We start from the raw sequence: 25851 nt of genomic DNA on the forward strand, positions 1-25851 counted from the left end.
GAAGAAGGTGGATATCTTTGATAGCTCATTTCAGGATGGCCTGACCAAAAATGGAAAAAAATTCTGTAAAAATACAGATTTGCATATTTCATCAGACTATATTAGTCTATAATAGCAAATAAACGAGAGTTAATTACATTCTAATAAAAGTAATCTAAACAAGACTTGCTTAAATCAAGATTTACGTCATAAAAAAACAACATATCTGTCAGGTTATAAAGAATCTTGAGCTGGTTATCTTTTAATATATTATTTTCATCCTATTAACCAAGCACATTTTAACTTTCAAATTAACTTGTAAGTAAGTTCTGTTGAATAAGTTGAGACTGTATGTACTCAGAGAAAGCACACTGAAGAGACAAATGTTTGAAACTTAAGAAGTTCAAGGTCATCAAAAGCATTATAAGGAATCATGTTACAATTTCATTGCACTGTTTACACAGATTGCATAAGTGCTATAAATAGCACATGAGGAATCTTACAGCCCAGCTTTACCATAAAAACCCTATCACTTTGACCACTCTTAATTGACCACTCTGTTTTTTTCCTCAAAAAGTAATCTTATTTTATCCTTACCAAGTCAACCATAAATGGAAATTAGAACTTTCTCTATCTCTATTTATTTGACCACCCTATCATGACAAACTATTATGAGCAATTTCTTTTAGATAACATAAATGGTGTTTCAGAATATATCAAAGTTGGGATTCAGGAAAGTTGCCTTTACATGTTTTCATCCTCCAAGATGGTAAGCATTTCACTATGAACTGTCAAAAAAAGTTGAACTTTCTGATAATTCCACACTAAAATTATTTTGGCTTTGATGATTTCCTAATTAATTCAATTATTTAAAATCATATTAATTATTTTTTCCTGGGTGAATTGATAGGGTTTATACAGTACAAGAATTCCATACAATGTAAGTCAAATTTTGACCAAAAATGACAAAAAATTCCTTAAAAATACACATTTGCATATTTCATCACAATTTGAACAAATCTAAGTTGCGTTATCCCTAGGGACCTGTATACCAAATAACAAAGCTGTCTGACCAGCGGTTATGAAGAAGAAGATTTTTTACCAAAAACACCTTTTTTGGCATTAATTTGCCTATTTTCAACAATATCACAAAATTAAAAAAAATAGTTTCTCAAAATCATATTTTTCATCTACACAACAAATATCAAATCAGTAAGTACTGCGGTTCTCAAGATATTTGAGTGGACGGATGCCTCACAAACGGACATACATACATACATACATACAGACTGACGCCGGACGGATACCCATCCCAATAGCTTCTATAGACTATAGTCTATAGTAGCTAATAAAAGAGTAAAAATTAGTTAGGTTTTTAAAGAAAGGCATCTTCATCAGGCTTGAAAGAGTAGTACAGAAACCTGGACATGCCGCAATATATATTTTGTATACCGGTATTTTGCTCGTCTCTTCGTGTATAGCTTTTATCTGTCAAGATAGGTTGATAGTATGCCAGCATTAAAGCTGCTGTGAATACATTAGTATAAGGCATGACGCATATCACATCACCAGGGGGTATTTTCATTAGTTTAGTGTTCTCTTTCTTGATGGTATTAAACACTAACAGTAGTACAAAGTAAAATCAGATAGCCTGGTAGCAGTGGTTACTTACAAGGTATATTTGATTGCCCTGCATTTACTCTTCAGAAACTGCGGTTTATAATTCATATCTCTTGTTTGCATTTTAATTTTGAAGGCATTTTTTATACACTTACATGTATGCAATTGTTTGAGGTACTTTAGATTTGAGGAAATTTCAGCCACCATGATGCTGTGAACATGATCACTGAAAATCTTTTTAAAAAGTGATTTTCCTTTCTGAGTTTTTGAAACTCAGATATGCAGTTTATCATTTTGAAATGTATGATTTATTAAACTTGACAATGTGATTTTATTTCTTTAAGATCACAGCACTTTAATTGTTATGACTTTAGCATTTTAGCTAGGTATGCAAGTTATATGCAAAGTTGTATAAACGAACTGTGTGATTTTTTGGTAGTTTCAACAAAATGTCTACATAAGTAGGGGCAACATTAGTGGAAAACTTCTTGTATTTTAAATAGCAGTGCTAAATTCTACAGATTCATGAAGCAACAGAGGGACTAATCCAAGCTGACAGGTAAATCAAAACAATTTCCACTTTTCACTAGTTAGGAAGAATATTTTAGATGATAGGAGTGGTTTTCTTAGACTAGGCGGAATAAACATTGTAAGCAGACAAGCAGTTAGTGAAAATTAGTCAGAAATGGACAGTTGGATATGTCTAGTCTGGACAGTTAAATATTCCTTCAGGTCTTGGAGAGTAGGAAAGAAATTAAAGAGTTTGTATAATAAGTTCTAGAGAATGATGTTTTTGTGCCATTTTAGTTTTATATATGAATTTGGAAATATAAACACTTTAACTAGTTACTCCTTCTTTGCTTGCAACATTGATTAGTGTAGAAAAAATGAAAGTACTTTCAATCTCTCTTGTCTTTTACTGAAAACTTTTAGCTTTCATAAATCTGCAGTTTAGAATGAAGTACACAATACACATTTTTTCAGTTGTCAGTAGCGATTGTAACTATACAATGGCCATCAAAAATTTGTCAAGGCTGACAAAAAATCTGCAAAATTGGATATGTTTTGTTTGGTGATGATGTACTGTAGCCAAATAGTAACTACAAAAATCAGAGGTATTTTTTCTTTTTCTTTTTTTTTCATGTTTTGCAGTAAACAATTTGTGTAAAACTGAATATATTTTGAGAAGTATCAGGATCCTTTGCTGTTTGATGGCTGTGCCTTTTAAGTTTTATAAATGGAAGCTTACCCAAGTGTCAAGTTAGGTTAGGTTAATGAAGGTCCGTCTGCTTTCTCAGAAGACAAGAGTCGGACATGCCAACACTTCAGACAACTCAGTGGATCAGAATGTTACGCTTTGGGAGTAGGAAGAAACTTGAGTAGGCAAAGTGCAGAATGAGGATGTTACAAGTAACAACAGAATCTTTTGTTTTACTTCTTGCTGGTAATACAGTTCATTTCATACCAGATTTACTCTAATTATCTCTTCAATATGCAGCAGTTGTCAATAACTTTACAAATGATTGCCTGCATTCTTGGCCAGGTTCAACAAAACTGTTGATAAATTCTTGTTTTCATTTAGAGTTATTCTGTAGGATGTGAAAAACACAGAGCCATGGCTGAAGTAAGTTTATTAGATTGTTGCTCTGAGAATGTTGGAACTGTCAAGTTATTGATGCAACTGTCTTCTTTATATCAATAGATCTTCTCTTAAAGACGGGTAACATAACGCCAATAAGGTAAACAGTGTAACATATTATGAAAGAGCAGAAAATAACATGATGAAAAGTAATGATTTTTACATCACAATGCTTATAGTGAAGAATAGAGTGAAACATACTGTATGTGTAATATATTTACATAAAAATACTTACAGTATGATGTTGATGGTGAAAAAGTTATAAATCAAAATGAAAGATTAATGTTTGACATTTGTCATTAAGGCAAGAGTGCATAACTTGAAAACATTACACGATGACAGTCACACTAACAGTATATCAGATTCAGCATGATGTTTACGAAGACGTGGTAAGATTACTTTGCAAGATTTACAGCTTGACACTCACTTTGGACAATTCATAGAATTATATCAACAGCTTGACAATACTCAAGAATGAAATTTGCAGTGCTTCTCACTATCAACACCTTGTTCATAATGTTAATATATACTGCATCAAGACAATGTATTAGCTTCCTTCTTGTGTAATTGTATTTGAATAATGAACAGCTGAGTTTGTAGTTATAGTTGATTGTTTTACTGTTTTGTCAAAATTTCCTATCAACAGTAAAATTTAATTGTTCAATACTTTGTAAAGAGTGTCAAGAATGCAGATTCATTTGAAGCAACCAGTCATCAAGTACATGCACTTGTTATGTATACGGTAATTTGTATTTGCTGATCATTTTACATATATTTTGTACTTGACACTTTATTTACAGGTATTTCTAAAGGTAAATGCTTGCGTTATTCAGTGCTGTTGTTATATTTATCCATGATTACACTGACATTTTCATTACAATTTACTTTTCTTTGTCAGCAGATGAGGAAACACATTTTCCAATAGTCCATGCACTAGATTGTCGACCAGGGTTTGTTTTAATACCTATTTTTCTTTCATCTTTTTTTTATTTGTTAAACGTACTGGAAATTGATAAACTTTATTTCATGTCATATCAGCTCTTTCTTTCTCTATGGTGGAATATAGGACTACTTTTTCACTATTCAAATGGTTTTTGTATACAAGTTCCATGTTTTGGTATTTGTTTCCAATTTTTGTTCTCCATTATAGACAAATTTATGTCTCATCAATATGAACTACGAGGAGTATGTTTTGCTGATTACATTGGCCCAGAATGACAACTGTCAAACCAATGTATCATTGAAAGTCATAATTTAAAGTTATTCAATCAAGAGGGTTGTAAGAATATAATATTTGTCAATTGAGGGCGCTTTACAAGGACTTTTACATACACTATGCTTGAATATGTCGAACTTGAATCTGTTCATCACAGGGAAGCATTTCCTCCAGCTCACCATTGCATTAATAAGAGCACTGACATGAGGTACTGTCCTTTAAAATGATTACTTTGAAAGTAACAAGTGCTTCATTGATTTAAAGCTTAGTATTGTATTGAATGCTACAAATCAGAGACTGTTTTTTTTATTTTGTTTTTCAATTTCTAGATCATGTCCCATGATTACGTCAAGGGTCAAGATTTACTTGTTATTAGCAAATGAACAATGAAGAAAAAGGAATTATAGGGCAAAGATGATGGATTTTACAATTGGTATAAAAAAATCAATTTTATCAAATTTCCATCACATTAAGTCAGTGCTGCGAAATAACCAGAAGTGCTGGGTTCATGCATTTGTGCAACACATTACACCATGTATCAGACAATGGATTGTACTGGTACAATCATATTTGTTTGCTCTTCATTTGTACAACTTTAATATCATTTTGCTATTGGTACATGTGGTCTTTTTGAATATTCACCAACAATTAGACTGTGGGTTAAATTCAATGTCATTGGCTCAATCTCATCGGATAGTTTAAATCCTATCAACAAACTTTTGTGGTTGAATGTATTTAACATTTTGATGTAGTTTGCTGATATCGTTTTGCTTTTTGCATCGCATTACATTTAAAAATCACCAATAAGAATATGCTAGAAGAGGTGTTAAGAATTGTGATAAACGTTGATAGATAGTATGTTGGCATGGCAATTTTACCACATTCTATCATTTCAGTGTTTTGTTAAACCCAACTGATTACTTACAGTGTAGTCGGATCTGTACAAAAGAAATTGGAGATGACAGGGTGAGGAAATGTGTATAACTTAAAGTCAAGGACAATTCATTTTTCTGTAATACTACTGGTTAATGGAGAATGTCATAATATGTTGCAGTCTAGTTGAGTGACATAAAACTTACATGAAAAACTCAACGACCAACAAAGACACAAAAAACTTACGGTATTCCATAGGTTGTTGGTATTCCATAGGTTGTTGGTATTTTATATTGCTTGGGTGCAGGTAGAATACTTTTGGAAACTTTTTTAAGATTTTGCATGATTCATGTAAAAAGTACAATTAAGTAAGTTGTGGTGTTACTGCTATTTTCATTACTGTCATTATTTCTGTTGTTTATCATCATCATCATCATCATCATCATCGTTGTTAGTTTTTGTTGCTATTTTTTAAATTTTATACTTTTCATTGTAAAATATGTCTTTACAAATCCCTCTTTTTTCCTGTAATTGTTATTACATTCTTTTCAACAGCTCATACTTTATAAAAGATGTAAGTACAGTAGCCTATCAAGTTTCTTTTCTGATCAAGCTTTAGGCATGTTTATTTTAATATTCTTGTTCATATGGAAAAGACTGTCAAATGAAAAGTTAACACTTAATCATTTCTACTAGAATAGTAACTTGTTTGATGAACTATTGCTAGTAACACTAGAATAATGCAGCTGCATGAGCGACGTTGTCAATCTGCATTAGTAAAGAGGTACATAACTATGATTGATCTAAATATATCAATTCAAAAATTTTATCTTTCAGTCTAATCATCACTATTACTTTTCAAGTTAGCTGGTTGAACTTTCATTTCTGCTATCTACCTGCCAATCCATGATTTTTCTTAGTTTCTCTTGCACACATATTCCCTGACGACGCATGTTAATGTCAACTAATCTTACAGATGTGTAGTGTCTAAAACAGAATACTAAATACAGTATGTGCACTGTATCCCATCACATACCATATATCCTTCATGTTAAAATCATAGCTTGGAGCATCTACAGTACAATGCTGCCAATACAAATACTGTTTATGTTGTAGATATGTATTCATTCTGATTCAATGTCTGCCAGTAGATGAGTTTCAGGGGCTAAAGTATTTCACATTCAATTTCAATACTTAGCTGTTAACAAACAAGGAATGTGCTGGTAGAGATCTATTGGCACATTGATGTTCATTTTGCCAATACATGTGTGTAATAACAATGTATCAATGTTGACCTACAGGAACTGTGTCTCTGTTTAGGCTAGTTTTTTTACTTTTGCAAAACTTTCATTTTATCTTAGTATTACAGATGTTATTTTCTTTCATATTTTCAATGTAGTACTCAGAGTTTGTTACTTGTAAAGATTTAAAATTGATTTACCAAGTTTTAAATTGTTTTGTAAGACAAGAATTTTCTGGGCCTTTTGGTGACAGACTTACAGTTACACACATTCATATATCATGATTCTGAAACCAGTATCACTTGCTATAAAATAAGTTGATATGTTAAACATCCATGCCAATTGTTTAGTTGATGATACCACTGGTAGTTCAGTATCAAAATGGGTCAACAGCTAGATAGTACTGGAAGAGTTGAAACTGTGCCAGTTCATTTCAGAAAAACTGAAAAACCATGTTAGTATTACTTGGATATATATTTCATATATGTGTAGATATAGATGCACATACACCTAGTATGTACTGGTAAAGAATTGAGAAAATACCTATAACTTACAACATCTCTCTGGTAGTGTAAGGTGAATGATAATTTCTGTTTTATCAGATGTATTATTTTAAGCTCAATGCAAATTGTGATATGAAGGTGTAGGAAGACAGAACTGTCAATGTCCCGCACTGTTGTGCCTTTATACATCAAACAATATATTATCGATGATCTCTGCAGTACAATGCCTATTCTGAAATGTAAGATGTTAAATGTACTTAATTGCTAGCAATGGTAAACATAACAAAATGCCCTATTGGATAGTCTGTGACTCTGTTGACAATTAATACATCATAGATACTGAATGTGTCAACTACACACTCTGTGTAATGAAGTTTAATCAGAAAACCATAATAAAATCACGGTCTACTCACATGCAACTACACGCACCCATAGATTGTGTTCAAACACGACAATTCATGTCCATCGAGCACTTCTACATGTCTTCATATGCCACTTTCTACATAACTGTGAAATTCTGTATTCTAGCTGCAATCCCTAAAAGAGAGAGGAAAATAATGAAATGTTGATGGAGTTAAGGCTGACTGTAGATATTTTGATTTTTGAATCGGTATACAGATGACACAATATTGAAAATTCTACATCCACAGTTTATGACTGAAAACATAACTAAAGTTCATATCAACTGTAATCAAATTCATCTCACAGAGACTTACTGTGATACAAGTGATACTAGCAAAAGCTTACATACAAGATTCAAGTGTCTGGATGTAGTAAAGATCATTCTATGAAAGTTAGTGCAACAACACCTGATAATATTACATTGATAACATGAAGACCAAGCCATTGTAATCATTGGTATATAGCTGTGACTAACCTGAAACACTAGTGGATGCATCAGTAATATCTGAGCCACCTAAAAAATGCAGTATTCATGTATTAGGAATCTGTGAAATACAGAATAGATACAGTTCAGTAATCATGGAAAACAAAACAGCATGACATCAACCAGTGTAGCATCACATGGACAGGAAGATTGAAAAGAGACATGATGATCAATAAGATCAGCCAAAGGTCAGTTACCTCTGGACTCTGTCATGCCAAACAGATTTGCTCCTGAAACAGCTTTTTAACAGGATTTTTTTGAAATTAAAATTCAAGCTGGTACAATACATTCAGGGACCATGTATACATGGTATATGTAATTCTTCTCTATCAATCATGCAATTTATACATGTGTTCTATGACATTGTGATTATCAAATGATGGGCAAAGGAACATCGCGACGCGTCGTTGTCTGCACAATGCAGTGCAAACAATACGCGCACATTGCCTGTTAGCTTGAAATTCACATGCACACATGACATGGTATTATCTGATGGTAAACAATATAAACTCATAAGATTAAATCTGAATTTAACAGATTGAGTCAATATTTCAAGAAAACTGGATCAAATATGGATTATTTGAATATTTTATGAAATCTAACTGAAGTTTAAATGATCAAGATGATTAAGTATATCGATTAAAGATGGAATATACTGCTATTATTATTATTATTATTATTATTGTTTATTTCAGATATAATAATCCATATACAAAAACAGAAAAATAAAAAGTAAATGACAGAAAAGGAGTTAAAAAATCCAATTACACCAGTTTTTCCATAATTTACTATATGTGAAAATGGAAAAATTCAGAACTGCTGAAATAAGGGGGTTATCAGAGATATGCAATCTACTGAGAAAACCCACTGACTTTTTTCTAAACAGTTCGTCAAATGTTAAAATCGATAAGTTAACAAGCAAAAGGCTGTTACTTTGCACATGATTGTATGTGAAACCTGTCAATTTACGATAAACCTGATAAAAAGCTTTTCTCATTGTCTAAAAACATTCATAGAAAATTTAGACCAAAGATACGTACAATAAGGGACATCACAGAAAACAGTAAACAGGTGATTTTTAACTGAAAGCGATGCAAATTTAAAATCTCGAATAAGAGCATTGCCTCTCGCATAAAACAGGCGAGTCTGAGCTTGAATGTCATCGTCATCTTTTAGATCAGAAGTTATAACGTGTCCAAGGTACTTATACACATAAACATAGTTAAGCATTCTATTATTCAAATATATTGGAGCTTGTCGCAGCTTCCTTACATTCGGTTGTATTAACATACATACAGTTTTTTTCTCATTAAAGAGTATTGAGCATTCGTTGCCATAATGACCACAAGCGTTTACTAACATTTGCTGCCCGTAAGAACCGGTGGAAAAAATAACAAGGTCATCTGCGTATATCAGATGATTGATCTTAAAGTCACCAATGAGACAACCATACGGTAGAGAAGCAAGTGATTTGCTAAGATTATCTAAATAAACAGTGAAGAGTATGGGCGATGTAATGCCTCCCTGTTTAACCCCGTTCATTGAATGGAATGGTTCAGAAAGGCACCCATTCCATCTGATAACAAAGTCCTGATATCTATAAAGGTATGACAGTACTCTAATAAGATATGGGTGTACGCCTCTAGTTGAAAGTTTTTCAAATAAAATGTCATGTCTAACGTAATCAAAGGCCTTAGAGGCGTCCATGAAAGTAACAAACACAGGGGTATTATGTTTTTTATAATAGTTGAGAGTCTCTTTCAAGATAAAAATTGACATATCTGTACTATGATTAGGCTTGAAGCCGAACTGATTATCGGTGGTTACGAGAGAATCCGTACAGCGGTGCAACCAAACTCTTTCAAGAATTTTAGATAAAGTTGTTGCAACAGCAATGGGTCGATAATTTGACTTATCACAAATGTCACCTCCCTGTCTTTAGGAATCGGAACCAAAACAGTGGTCATGAGATGTTTCGGAACAATACCATGAATAAACATGGAAGAGAAGCAAAGTGCTAATAAGATGCAAATCTTTGGAGATGCATACTTCAGGTGTTCCGCTTAACTCCATCCATACCAGAGGAGGCACCAGGTGTTTTAAGATCACTAATTAAGTCAGAAATTTCACTGTGATGCACAATCATGTCTTCAGAGAACTGAATATTGGGAAAAGCAGGTGTACAATCTGTACCAGTATTTGTCAGAATAGTCTCGTAGTGGTGCTTCCACATTTTTACAACCTCATCATCACCATGACAACCATCAACAGATGACGGTGCAGGTGGTTTACCTTTACGTTTGGCTATTTCTTTCCAGTAGGCTTTGAGTTGTTGTCTAAACTTTGAGCTAAGGCATTTGCACGAAGCTCATTCTCCATTCGCTTGCAATATGCTAGCTGCCGTTTAAAATGTGCTCTTGATTTGCGCATCAAGTCGAAAAAGGGACCATATTTTGGGGAGCCATTATCCTTCCGTAAAATAAAATCTGTACGAGCTTTTTCATAATGCTGTTTAACTAAATCATTCCACCCTGGAACAACGTGTTTGGTTTCTCCGAAACCTTTGGGGATTGTCTTGTCAGCAGCTTCTAAAAGTGCACGTGTAATGTCGTTATAAAAAGTGTCAATGAGGTCATTATGACAACAGTATGGATCTTTACATGCTAAGGCCGTTATCGGAATGTCGATACGGGACAAAAGATTATCACAAAGAACCTGATGGATATGCTGATGAAGATTAGAATTACAAGCCATGGATGTTATTTGGCATAGAGACAACAGTGACTTTTTCTGAGAGAGGTGGTAAAGTATCCTCGAATTGGACCAATATTGTGTTGATAGCTTCTGATCCCAAAGAGTCAAGTCAAGTCAAATCTCTAACTCACAGTTCATGCCATAACAAGTGGATATAATTGGTCTGGTGCTGTTAATCACTAACCCCACAGTTGATGCCTTATCAATGGACATGATTGGTCTGGTGCTGATAATCAATTTCTCTGAGTCACAGTTGATGCCATACCAATGGAAATAATTGGTATGGTGCAGATAATCAGTAACCCTACAGTTGATGCCATATCAATGGACATAATCGGTCTGGTGCTGATAATCACAAACTCCACAGGAGATGCCATATCAATGGACATAATTCGTCTGGTGCTGATAATCACTAACCCTACAGTTGATGCCATATCAATGGACATAATTGGTCTGGTGCTGATAATCACTAATCCCACAGTTGATGCCATATCAATGGACATAATTCGTCTGGTGCTGATAATCACTAATCCCATGGTTGCCTCATGATGCCATATGAATGGACATGATTGGTCCAATGCTGAGAATCACTATACATGGTTGATGCCATATAATGGACATTCTTGGTCTGGTACATGCTGATAATCACTAACCCTAAAGTTGATGCCATATTAGTGGAAATGATTGGTTTGGTCCTGATGATCACTAACCGCCACAGTTGATGTCAAAATATCCTGTGCCAGCAGATCTGAATGTTAGAGATGTGAACATTTATCTTTGTTTATGAAAATTTGTTTTCTGGTTTGTATATTTTGATATTTAAATTTGTATTGTTTTCTCTGTGTAACAGAAAATCGCTTTGATTTACCATTATTTATGACATTTCTTTTTGTGTCTGTAACTGGTAATATTTTCTTTAATTTTGATGTACTGGTACAAGAAAACAAACTTACTTGGCATTGTTCAATGTTATACAATAAAGTGGCTAAAATTCTGCATATTAACAAAGATTCTGTTGACTATTATGTGCTTTTTATCATTACAAAAGATAGACACATGAATTTATTTCTTTTGACCACAATGGTAATGCATGCCACATGCTGATGCTGATAATCACTAACTCCACAGTTGATGTGATACCAACAGGAGCAGTGCTGATAAATACTAAGTCCACAGTAGGTGCCATACCAATTGATGGACAATTAATGGGGTTGGAACGAATGCTCAATACAACAAGTTTGGTGTCATACCAGTCTGGTGTGATAATCTGTAACTCACAAGTTGATGCCATATCAAAGAACATTAATTGGTCTGGTGCTGAAGATCACTGACCCAATAGTTGATGCCATATAAATGGACATAATTGGTCTGGTGCTGTTAATCTATAGCTTACTAGAAGATTTCACATAAATTGACATTATTGGTCATGTGCTGATAATCACTAACTCCATGGTTAATATGCCATATCAATGGACATGACTGGTCTGGTGCTGAAGATCACTAACCCCACAGTTGATGCCATATCAATGGACATAATTGGTCTGGCGCTACTAATCTCTAGCTCACTTAGAAGATGCCACATCAATTGACATTATTGGTCATGTGCTGATAATCACTAACTCCATGGTTAATATGCCATATCAATGGACATAATTGGTCTGATGCTGAAGATCACTAACCCCACAGTTGATGCCATATCAATGGACATGATTGGTCTGGCGCTACTAATCTCTAGCTCACTTAGAAGATGCCACATCAATTGACATTATTGGTCATGTGCTGATAATCACTAACTCCATGGTTAATATGCCATATCAATGGACATGATTGGTCTGATGCTGAAGATCACTAACCGAACAGTTGATGCCATATCAATGGACATAATTGGTCTGGTGCTGATGATCACTAACCGAACAGTTGATGCCATATCAATGGACATAATTGGTCTGGTGCTGATAATCACTAACCCCACAGTTGATGCCATATCAATGGACATAATTGGTCTGGTGCTGAAGATCACTAACCGAACAGTTGATGCCATATCAATGGATCTGGTGCTGATGATCACTAACCGAACAGTTGATGCCATATCAATGGACATAATTGGTCTGGTGCTGATGATCACTAACCCCACAGTTGATGCCATATCAATGGACATAATTGGTCTGGTGCTGATGATCACTAACCGAACAGTTGATGCCATATCAATGGACATAATTGGTCTGATGCTGAAGATCACTAACCGAACAGTTGATGCCATATCAATGGACATGATTGGTCTGATGCTGACAATCACTAACCCTACTATTGATGTCACAGTATCCTGTACCAGCTGAACTGAATGTGAGAGATGTGGACATTTACCTTTGTTTATGAAATTTCTTTTCTGGTTTGTATTTGGATATTTAAATTTGTTTTGTTTTTTTCCATGTAACAGAATATCGCTTTATTTACTATTATTTATGACAATTCCTTTTGTGTCTTTAACTTGTAATATTTTTGTTTATTTTTTATGTACAAGAAAACAAACTTGGCATTGTTCAATGCTATACAATAAAGTGGCTAAAATTCTGCATATTAACAAAGATTCTGTTTATTATTATTATTATGTGCTTTTTATTACAACAGAAGACAGATGCATGAATTACTTACTTCATTTGTTTTGCTTTGCTGTTGTAATTTTGATTTGTTACAATTTTAGTTGATGTTCACATTTGCAATTGGCCGTGACAAGACCATACCACAATAATGTAGGCCAATTGAATAATATCAGTAATATGAATATGACTCATGTGGTAGCACAGACAAAACAGCAATACGTCTGGTGCGTACAATCATTAACTCCACAATTGGTGCAACACAAATTGATTGACAATTGATGGGTTTGGAAATGCTACTCGATACTGCAATAGTTGGTGTCATACCAGTCTGGTGATGATAATCTCTAACTCACACTTGATACCATATCAATGGACATGACTGGTCTGGTTCTGATAATCAATAACCCCACAGTTGATGCCATATGATTGGACATAACTGGTCTGGTGCTGATAATCACTAGCCCCACAGTCGATGCCATATCAAATATGACAGTCGGACAGTTGATGCCATATCAATGGACATGTCTGGTCTGGTGCTGATAATCACTAACCCCACGATTGATGCCATTATATCAAAGAACATGACTGGTCTGGTGCTGATAATCACTAACCCCACAGTTGATGCCATATTAGTGGAAATGATTGGTTTGGTGCTGATGATCACTAACCGCCACAGTTGATGTCAAAATATCCTGTGCCGGCTGATCTGAATGTTAGAGATGTGAACATTTACCTTTGTTTATGAAAATTTGTTTTCTTATGGTTTGTATATTTTGATATTTAAATTTGTTTTGTTTTCTCTGTGTAACAGAAAATCGCTTTGATTTACCATTATTTATGACATTTCTTTTTGTGTCTGTAACTGGTAATATTTTCTTTTATTTTTGATGTACCGGTACAAGAAAACAAACTTACTTTGCATTGTTCAATAGCATGCAATTAAGTGGCTAAAATTCTGCATATTAACAAAGATTCTGTTTATTATTACATGCATGTGCTTTTTTATCATTACAAAAGACAGACACTTGAATTTATTTCTTTTGACCACAACGGTAATGCATGCCACTTGCTGATGCTGATGCTGATAATCACTAACACCACAGTTGATGTGATATCAACGGGAACAGTGCTGATAAATACTGAGTCCACAGTAGGTGCCATACCAATTGATGGACAATTAATGGGGTTGGCAAGAATGCTCAATACAGCAATGTTTAGTGTAATACCAGTCTGGTGTGATAATCTGTAACTCACAAGTTGATGCCACATCAAAGAACATAATTGGTCTGGTGCTGAAGATCCCTGACCCAACAGTTTATGCCATACCAATTGACATAATTGGTCTGGTGCTGATAATCACTAACCCAACAGTTGATGCCATATCAATGGACATAATTGGTCATGTGCTGATTATCACTAACCCCACAGTTGATGCCATATCAATGGACATAATTGGTCTGGTGCTGATAATCACTAACCCTACAGTTGATGCCATATCAATGGACATAATTGGTCATGTGCTGATGATCACTAACCCCACAGTTGATGCCATATCAATGGACATAATTGGTCTGGTGCTGAAGATCACTAACCCCACAGTTGATGCCATATCAATGGACATAATTGGTCTGGTGCTGATAATCACTAACCCCACAGTTGATGCAAAATAATCGCAATCATACCAATCCATAATCCAATGACAGTAGGTCGGAATTCGGAAGACAATAGTTGTAAACATAGACACAAAACAGCACAGAACAGACAGCAAATAGACGGCACACAAACAAAGTCACATTCATGAAAGAAAGATATATGGACCTCTGGCCAGAAGACCAAGAAGTGATGTCAGGTGTTTCGAAAATAGTAAGCGCATCCTGCCCCACATGTGGCACCCGCCATATATCAATCTATAAGTCAGATAGGTAGTGGTCACTAACTAAGGCCCAATGTCACCGATGCCATCAGTGATCATTTGTCGAAGAGAGATATTGTATTTATCTACCAGCTTACGATACCTGCCTAAAAAGCGTTTGAATGTAGAGACAAGTCTTGCTCTGGTGTAACCTTGATTTAATAGTTTGTGAGCGAGATGGCCATGTCTCTCTACAAAATCACCATATGAACTGCATGCTCTAGCATATCAAATAAGCTGGGAAATGTATACCCCATAAGCTGGTGAGAGTGGAATATTACTTATGAGGTGTGGAAAATTGATGATACTAAAGTTGAAATCATCTCTTGTCATATAGCCTAGTAGAAAGGTGACCATTAGAGTCAAATTCAAGTAAAATGTCCAGATATGAAGCAGAAAGGCCGTTTCTGTAGTTTCTTTAATCTCCAATTCTGGAGGATAAATCATAGCGAGTTATTTACTGAATTCAGAGTTATTCATAGAAATAACATCGTCTATGTATCTATATGTTAGATTGAAAGTTCGAGCTACAGAGACCTTTTTCTGTTTAATTAAGTTCTGGATAAATTCTGCCTCATATGAGAACAGAAATAAGTCTGCAAGCAAGGGAGCACAGTTAGTGCCCATAGGAATTCCTATACACTGTTGGAAAATGTGCCCTCCAAATTCTACAAATATGTTGTCGATGAGGAAATCAAGCATACTGATAATGTCTTTCTCGGTATAAAACACTTTAGCATTAGTAGTATTTTTTACAAAATATGTAGAATTATACCCTAATATTACATATTTGTAACGGCGTGAACCGTTTTTGTAGAAAAATGCTTGGTTGATGATGATTTTCAAGCGTTCTTTCAATTTATTATGTGGTATTGTGGTATACAATGTGGAAAAATCGAAAGTTTTAATAGATGTTATTTTTGAAACAGATCTTGATTTCAAATTTTCCAAGAGTTCCTTCGAATTTTTTAATATCCACATTTGATTTATACCACTCCGAGAAAAGACAACATCACAGTATGCTTGAAGTCCCCGTTTAACAGTACAGAGAACAGAAGTCAGTATCTTCGATAACTCTGCAGTTGAACATTTTGAAGATCCTGCGATAAACCTAGCTTTGTAAGGTGTTTTGTGGAGCTTTGGTATCCAGTATAAGCTAGGCAACTTATTATGGTCATCCTTTATTTTAACATTAAAATTATCCATGAATGACTTATGGTTTGCCAAAATTTCAGATTTCTTGAACATTGATTGTCTGTAAGTGATGTTGGTGGAGGTCTTAGTTACACCAAGTTCGTCTATAAGACATTCAAAATAATACTTCTTACAGACAAATACAATGTTATCGGCAGCTTTATCAGCAGGAACGACAACATATTTGTCATGGATATCATTCAAACACTTAACAGCATCAGGATCTTTAAATACAGAATAGGGTCTTCTGCAAACATGTGATCTTAGTCGACCAATACGGCCACGAACTATTTTCCTCACAGATTTGACCCATTCTGATAGTGTGTCCAACTCTACATCCTCCCTTTTAGCCCATTTCCTGGCATATTCTTCAACAGAGTCCATAATGATCTTAAAATTATGGTTCCAGTTGATCCTGCGAGGTTCTCTGAACTTGGGTCCACAAGATAATATCTTACGAAGGTGATGATGTTCAACCAAGTTCAAATCACCAGTGATGACATGGCCGACTGGAGTATATTTGAAGGGAGATGTAGAGCAGTCACAGGATGCTGGTGTTTGAAGGAATTCATCAATTTTTAAGTGCCGCAATGCCTTATTGTAATTGAATATTTTATTGGAGATTGTCTTGGTGTATTGATATGACAGAATAGGTACAGACTGGTTCTTAAAGTATACAGGTATAGTTGATGTAACCTTTTTGTTGTGAAGTATATTGCTGATATTAATGGCATCAATTCCTTTGTTATTAAATGGAAGATGGACAATATCAATGGACATAATTGGTCTGGTGCTGATAATCACTTACCCCACAGTTGATGCCATATGTAACCAACATGATTGGTTTTGTGCAGATAATCAGTAACCTCACAGATGATGCCAAATGAATGAACATCACTTGTCTGGTGCTGATAATCACACATCCCAAACTCCACAGGTGATGCCATATCAATGGACATAATTCGTCTGGTGCTGATAATCACAAACTCCACGGTTGATGCCATACAACGGATATAATTGGTATGGTGCCCATAATCACTAATCCCATGGTTGATGCCATATCAATTTCCATTCTTGGTTCTGGTACGTGCTGATAATCACTAACCCTAAAGTTGATGCCATATTAGTGGAAATGATTGGTTTGGTGCTGATGATCACTAACCGCCACAGTTGATGTCAAAATATCCTGTGCCAGCTGATCTGAATGTTAGAGATGTGAACATTTATCTTTGTTTATGAAAATTTGTTTTCGGGTTTGTACATTTTGATATTTAAATTTACTTTGTTTTCTTTGTGTAACAGAAAATCGCTTTGATTTACCATTATTTATGACATTTCTTTTTGTGTCTGTAACTGGTAATACTTTCTTTTATTTTTGATGTACTGGTACAAGAAAACAAACTTACTTGGCATTGTTCAATGTTATACAATAAAGTGGCTAAAATTCTGCATATTAACAAAGATTCTGTTTATTATTATGTGCTTTTTATCATTACAAAAGACAGACACATGAATTTATTTCTTTTGACCACAACTGTAATGCATGCCACTTGCTGATGCTGATGCTGATAATCACTAACTCCACAGTTGATGTGATATCAACGGGAGCATGCAGTCCTGATAAATACTAAGTCCACAGTAGGTGCCATACCAATTGATGGACAATTAATGGGGTTGGAACGAATGCTCAATACAACAAGTTTGGTGTCATACTAGTCTGGTGTGATAATCTGTAACTCACAAGTTGATGCCATATCGAAGAACATAATTGGTCTGGTGCTGCTAATCTATAGCTCACTAGAAGATTCCACATCAATTGACATAATTGGTCATGTGCCGATAATCACTAACTCCATGGTTAATATGCCATATGAATGGACATGATTGGTCTGATGCTGACAATCACTAACCCTACTATTGATGTCACAGTATCCTGTACCAGCTGAACTGAATGTGAGAGATGTGGACATTTACCTTTGTTTATGAAATTTCTATTCTGGTTTGTATTTAGATATTTAAATTTGTTTTGTTTTTTTCAGTGTAACAGAATATCGCTTAATTTACTATTATTTATGATATCCTTTTGTGTCTTTAACTTGTAATATTTTTGTTTATTTTTTATGTACAAGAAAACAAACTTACTTGGCATTGTTCGATGCTATACAATAAAGTGGCTTAAATTCTGCATATTAACAAAGATTCTGTTTATTATTATTATGTGCTTTTTATTACAACAGAAGATAGATGCATGAAATACTTACTTCATTTGTTTTGCTTTGCTGTTGTAATTTTGATTTGTTACAATTTTAGTTGATGTTCACATTTGCAATTGGCCGTGACAAGACCATACCACAATAATGTAGGCCAATTGAATAATATCAGTAATATGAATATGACTCATGTGGTAGCACAGACAAAACAGCAATACGTCTGGTGCGTACAATCATTAACTCCACAATTGGTGCAACACAAATTGATTGACAATTGATGGGTTTGGAAATGCTACTCGATACTGCAATAGTTGGTGTCATACCAGTCTGGTGATGATAATCTCTAACTCACACTTGATGCCATATCAATGGATGTAATTTGTCTGCAGGTCCTCATAATCAATAACCACATTGTCGATGCCATATCAATGGATATAATTGTGCTGGTGTTGATAATCACTGACCCCACAGTTGTTGCCATATTAATGGACATGACTGGTCTGGTTCTGATAATCACTAACCCCACAGTTGATGCCATATGATTGGACATAACTGGTCTGGTGCTGATAATCACTAGCCCCAGAGTCGATGCCATACCAATGGATATGACAGTTGGACAGTTGATGCCATATCAATGGACATGACAGGTCTGGTTCTGATAATCTCTAACCCCACAGTTGATACCATATCAATGGACATAACTGGTCTGGTGCTGATAATCACTAACCCCACAATTGATGCCATCATATCAAAGAACATGACTGGTCTGGTGCTGATAATCACTAACCCCACAGTTGATGCCGTATTAGTGGAAATGATTGGTTTGGTGCTGATGATCACTAACCGCCACAGTTGATGTCAAAATATCCTGTGCCAGCTGATCTGAATGTTAGAGATGTGAACATTTACCTATGTTTATGAAAATTTGTTTTCTTATCGTTTGTATATTTTGATATTTAAATTTGTTTTGTTTTCTCTGTGTAACAGAAAATCGCTTTGATTTACCATTATTTATGACATTTCTTTTTGTGTCTGTAACTGGTAATATTTTCTTTTATTTTTGATGTACCGGTACAAGAAAACAAATTTACTTGGCATTGTTCAATGTTATGCAATAAAGTGGCTAAAATTCTGCATATTAACAAAGATTCTGTTTATTATTACATGTATGTGCTTTTTTATCATTACAAAAGACAGACACATGAATTTATTTCTTTTGACCACAATGGTAATGCCACATGCTGATGCTGATGCTGATAATCACTAACTCCACAGTTGATGTGATATATTTGCATCTGAATTCAAAATATAACCTCACTGAAAGAATCTGTCATGTCACTTAATTGTGTTGATAGTTATACCGTACTTGCAAGATGTATTCACCAAAGGTGAGAGTTGAAGGCAATTTCAAAGTCAAGGAGATGGTAAACCTGTGATGACATCATCAAAATGAATAAAAGGTAGACCATCATCCACCATGAAAAGTATTATAGCACTTTATCTTACTCTTCCCTAACACCGGGATTCAGCTCCGTCTGATTCGTATATCCTTATACAGATACACTGTAAACAATTTTTCTTCAAGTTTTATGCATGGTGTGATGAAATTGCCATACAAGTTTTTTTGAGTAATCTCTTTTCTTGTAAAATTTTGTGAGATTTCAAAGCAACATTTTGTAGACATTTGAAAACTGTTATTGTCTGTACAGTGATATTAAACAAGTTTAAAGTTAAACAAGTCAAGGAAAAAGGAGAAAAGTTAAAAAACTTATTTTGTAGCAATATTTAGAGATTTTATCATGTAAAGAATGTTTCATGCTCACAAAGGGCATCCATCCCAGCTTGGTAATTATAAGCTATGTACATGCTATTGAAGATTTGCATACATGACTTGTATACTACCCCTGAAACTTTGACATACCTGTCCTTACTGATCTGAAATATAATGACTATTCATCTCTCTATCTTCCTTCTCACAGTGGGATAGTTTAGTATGACTTGTGCCTTTATGCTCTGTTTTACAAATGTCACATTAATACAATAAAAAGTGCTGCAAGAGTAGTCTATGTCAAGTCTTAATCTCTGTAGAACCCAATGGCTACCTTTAGAAGTTACTATGGTGATCACGAGGCTGAACTATTTATACAGATCTAGAATTTATGATGTTTACACATTGCTGTTTGTAATGTTTTTAGTTTGACTGGTTGTTTTTTTACTGATTTAATAAATGTAGCCATTTTTACTTTACGACATATTCTGTTGCTAGGCATGTATTTTAGCTGTTTCCTTCATTTTTCTTATCTATTTTGTACTGCGCTGTCAAAATATGTGTCGTGCATCTCCTTTCAGAAATAAAAGACAAGAAGTTACAATGTTGGCAACGGGTAAACTTTATAGGATTTTTTAACACTCTTTACAACTGCAGATCTCTTTTCCCATTGTAGTTTAATGCGTTTAATATCAGTAAACAGTTCTTATTCATTTTAAGACTAAAACCTCGTTCATAATTAACACACATCACATTAAAATATTATAGTCAGTGATTCTTTTAGTTTTTTTGACAATTCTTTAGTTGTGAGAGCTGGGAAACATTACTTTTAAGGCTGGACTTAGATTGTAGATTTTTTGTCTATTAAAGTGTGATTTATCAGAGCTTTGCACACATTCCAGATCATATTACGATTCAGAGATAGAGTCATTATTTCTGTAGCAATTTTGTAATTTCTATAATGTGTTTATTGGTGATTCTTACTGGCCTTCCATGTTTTACTGTATTGCTTTTGCATCTCATTTTTATTTAATCTACACCAGATCAGCTGAATTCAGGGGTAAATATCAAACTTTGCTATTGTATAGATACCGGATGAATGCAATTTTTTTACAACCATAATTAACTGTGGTAAGCTGAGTTTTGAAGTATAGAATTTCTTCCAATCCAGCATCTACCAATTCCAAAGCACATAGGTTATCACTTTCTCATAACAATTATCTAACCATTACATTATACAGATATAAATTAGTAAATTTTCCAGTAAATTAAAATATTTCTGTCTCATTTGTTGTTTTTTTCTAAATACAATGTTTTTGTTGTTGAATAATGAATAAATTTTATCGTGAGGGTAATATTTTCTTTACATAGCAGATAATTGACACAATGGCAGTAGGTAATTATTTCATTTAAAAATTGATTAATGTGCTTGCTTGAGTCTCCTACAATTTACTGTAGGTTACATGTAACAGTATTTGTCTATATTAAGCATTGTATTTTTATTGCCATGCAACTTTCTGTCATTCTTGTCATTGAGGTTTTTGTTGTTCTTAACTTAATCATTGTTTTGTTAGTTGTTTATTCTTTGTCTGTGAAATGATGTAGATACATGCCTGGCTGAAACCAGGGACCTCATGTTATGAATCAAAAGTGAACACCATTGTGTATGATCAGCATTTTGGATTTATTGTCCGATTGATTCTCTTCAGATGTAATGATAATATATTCATGTGTTCCATGAAGTATGATTATCCAGGGTGAGTAAAAGTTGATATTTTGAATAATTTCACTTTAATATACTTTGATATTTAACCCCTTGACTACCTATGGCGCCGGATATATCCGGCGCCATATTGAATTACCATATACCTTGAGTGCCGGAAATATCGGGCACAGTTAAATAGGCGTTTTTGCTTCGTTTTTGTTGCTAAAAATCCCGTAATTTCGGCGTTGGCATGCAGCGTGACTACAATTTATGTATTCCGATCTGGCCTGAATGTGATTGCGCCCCCGTACGTCTGAGTACGGCCAAAATCCGGAAGCAAATGTCGTGACCCATGACCTCGACCCGGAAAGGTCAGGCTGATCACAGAAGCGTCGCAATGATTGTTTAAAGTTTTCAGAAGTACGGACGATTGCGAAGATGTTTATGGTTTATTTTTTTTAATTAAATGAAATGTTTATTTATTGAAAACAAATAATTTATATGAAAATATGTTCTATTAACAGCAATATTCGTGAATTAAACCAGAGGAAATACAATTTTTTACTACAAGCCAGTGAAATTTTATAGTAGCCATATTATCAATATGACTGGTCACATGACTGGTCATGTGTTTGGTCATGTGATATGTTGTTCCCTAAAATGTATTTTTAAATATTGTGAATTATTTTTTGATAAATCATAACCATTTTAGATGCATGTTTCTGCAAGGAAGACATAAAGCAGGTGTTTAAAAATATAAAATGTGTTGATTTTCAAATACAGAATCATGTCAGATGCTGATGTTTGTGGTTCATTTACTCTGCCTTTTGTGAGAAAAATCTTAAATAGGTACATCTATAAATAAAGTAAAGGGTAGTTATTATTACATATATGTAAAGACAATGTCATGAAAATTGCAACTGTATTCAAATTACGTCATTTTATGGATTCAAAACACGTCCTGATGCTTCAAATATTCATATTCTTTGCCAACTGTGGTCACATGATGTGTCATGTGATCAGTCACGTGTCCTGGAAATAAAAAACTTATGTATGAAAAAGTGGGAAAATTCATGCTGATTCAGAAAATATATGGTTTATTGGTACTTACTTAATTTTTACTCTAAGCAGTGTTGATGCAATGACCACATCCAAGATTTTATCAATATTTACATAAGGGGCCCGGTATATTGGAATACATTGGCCTTAGTAGTCAAGGGGTTAAGTTGCAGCCACTGTCATAATATGATATAGAGATTGTAAGTTACTGTTGTGATTTTGGTTATTTTCAATCTGTCTTTTGTACCACATACCATGATAGTATTCACTTGTTGTGCAGGCTACTTATAGCATCATTCTCTATGCTGAAGATTTATGAAGAATTTTAGGTACCGTATTTGTTGATCTGTGAGGTTAGTCAAGGTCAAAGGTAATTTCATACAGAGATTTTAAAAATACTAACTGCAAACGTATGATAACATTAAATATTTTCATTTTACAAATTAAATTGATTACACTTGAGTGGACAGAAATCCTAGTTTATTATGTACAGATTGTGTATTCATAGCATGAAAAGTAATGCTTTTATTCATAGAATTCCAGTGACTTTCATGGAATTGCTTACTTCTGAATGTACAGCGAAATACACTGACTTTGTTGTAATGTGTATTTGTTTGTTTTAACTATATGCGATTGTTTATATTTGATTTTTAGTAGCTTACCATAAAAGATTGCAATCTATTGTCACCTGTTGTTTTGCCCGTTACTAGGTAACAAAAATATCATGGATTGCAGGTCCAGGTTACATGATTGATAGTTAAGAATTTCTTTTTCTCCAATTGAATTCACTGTCTTGAATCATTTCAAGTTTTAACCAATTCACTTCTAGGTCTGACTCTGTAGTCGAGGCATTTGTTAAAGCTATTGACATGATCAATCAATATTTTGCTTGATTACTGAATTTTTGATTTTTAATGTGAGAATGTGTGCCATTGCATTTCTAGGCAAGCTAACCACCGAACAAATTATGTCAGTTTCTCTTTTTCTATCTATATCTATTTGTGTCAATCTATTTATGTGTCTATTTATGTCAATCTATCTATTTGTCTATCAATCTGTATCTGTTTATCCATCTATCTTTCTATATATCTACATATCTATATAATAGGTATGTTCTCTATAGGTATACATGACAAGGTAATGCTCATTTTCTGCGGAAGTATGCATTGTTGAGTAGATTACGGTGACATAAAGATATAGCATAGATATATGTGATGGACAGTTTGATGCACAAGACAGCTAAATGGATGCACACGTACCAGTTTTTGCAAATAAATAAATGTCATAAGTGATGCAGATGTGCCAACCACTGTACAAAACACCTAGAATCCTGAATGTTGATGTTTTTCTCAATGATTCACTGTGTTAAGTGTGTTATATTCATCTGTTTCTCTCAGACTGCACATCATTGATTTTGACAAAGTAATGGTACCAGTAGACATGAGATGCTGGGATATGGGATAAGGTAAGGGGGCGGGGGCTTAATGGGCAGGTAGTTGGTACTGTGAAATAGTTTTGAACCATGGTAAGTGATGAACAGGTTATAGCTAGGTATGCAAGTTAACCATGGGAAGTTAAATGTAAGTGTGGAGTGGCATGTTATGGTATATGGTAGTTACTCTAGCAGGTGTCTTGGAACGTATTGTAGGTACGCGGAAGGTTTGTGGGTAAGTATGGTTGCTACGCTATACACTCTTTGGGAGTGGGTAAGTATGGTTGGTACACTATACACACTGTACGAGGTAGGTAAGTATGGTTGGTACGCTATACACTCTGTAGGAGGTGAGTAAGTATGGTTGGTACACTATACACTCTGTACGAGGTGAGTAAGTATGGTTGGTAGTACGCTATACGCTCTGAGGTAGGTGGGTAAGTATGGTTGGTAGTACGCTATACACTCTGAGGTAGGTGGGTAAGTATGGTTGGTACGCTATACACTCTGTAGGAGGTGAGTAAGTATGGTTGATACACTATACACTCTGTACGAGGTGATTAAGTATGGAAATTGGTAGGCTATACACTCTGTGGGAGGTGGGTAAGTATGGTTGGTAGGCTATTCACTCTGTACGAGGTGAGTAAGTATGGTTGGTAGGCTATACACTCTGTGGGAGGTGGGTAAGTATGGTTTGTAGGTATGGGACAGAGAGGAGTATGGAGTGCTTTGGGAGTATGATATATGGGTAAAAGAGGTGATTATAGGTGAGTAATTGAGGTAGGTATACATAAGAAAGTGAAGGAGTATGGAATTATGATATTGTATGGAAATAATAACAATTGAATGAAAATGTATCAAATCAAACTACCGGTATACAGCACTAACTTGTCACTGATTTTTTTCTTTCTTTTGCAGAGATAACATCTACACCTTTCTCTTTTCTCTTCAGTTATAAATGTTTCAGTGCTAAAAATCCACTTGTATGACATTGCACGCCCACTATATTTGGAAGTAGGGAACAGTGAGTAAACACTGTATTGCTGGTCAGAGCATCAAGGTCAAATCCTACCTCCCTGCCTTCAATTCACTGTTTGGCATGAAGGAAGGGTTGGGTAGCCCGCTCGCAGCGTTAGATCTGAAATTCATATGATTACAGTCATATAGTAGGGCAAGCAAAATATCATTCTTCCATTTTGATCATCCTTTTGTTCTGGCATAATACTTTGGAAATAAACTGTGTGTTCTTTGATCAAGAAA

The 25851-nt window shown here is 34.5% G+C and overlaps 1 long non-coding RNA gene across 1 annotated transcript; it reads left to right on the top strand.

Moving 5' to 3' along the window:
• The first annotated feature begins 936 nt into the window (after positions 1 to 936).
• LOC139139770 (uncharacterized) lies at positions 937 to 25851 on the top strand. The gene is made up of 8 exons (XR_011553876.1): positions 937 to 3223; positions 4140 to 4188; positions 4784 to 5420; positions 5883 to 5901; positions 20977 to 21011; positions 21439 to 21455; positions 21767 to 21791; positions 22105 to 25851. It is a non-coding gene; the product is annotated as an uncharacterized lncRNA (long non-coding RNA).

Source organism: Ptychodera flava, chromosome 9 (genome assembly GCF_041260155.1).
Source record: "Ptychodera flava strain L36383 chromosome 9, AS_Pfla_20210202, whole genome shotgun sequence".
Classification (NCBI taxonomy): domain Eukaryota; kingdom Metazoa; phylum Hemichordata; class Enteropneusta; family Ptychoderidae; genus Ptychodera; species Ptychodera flava.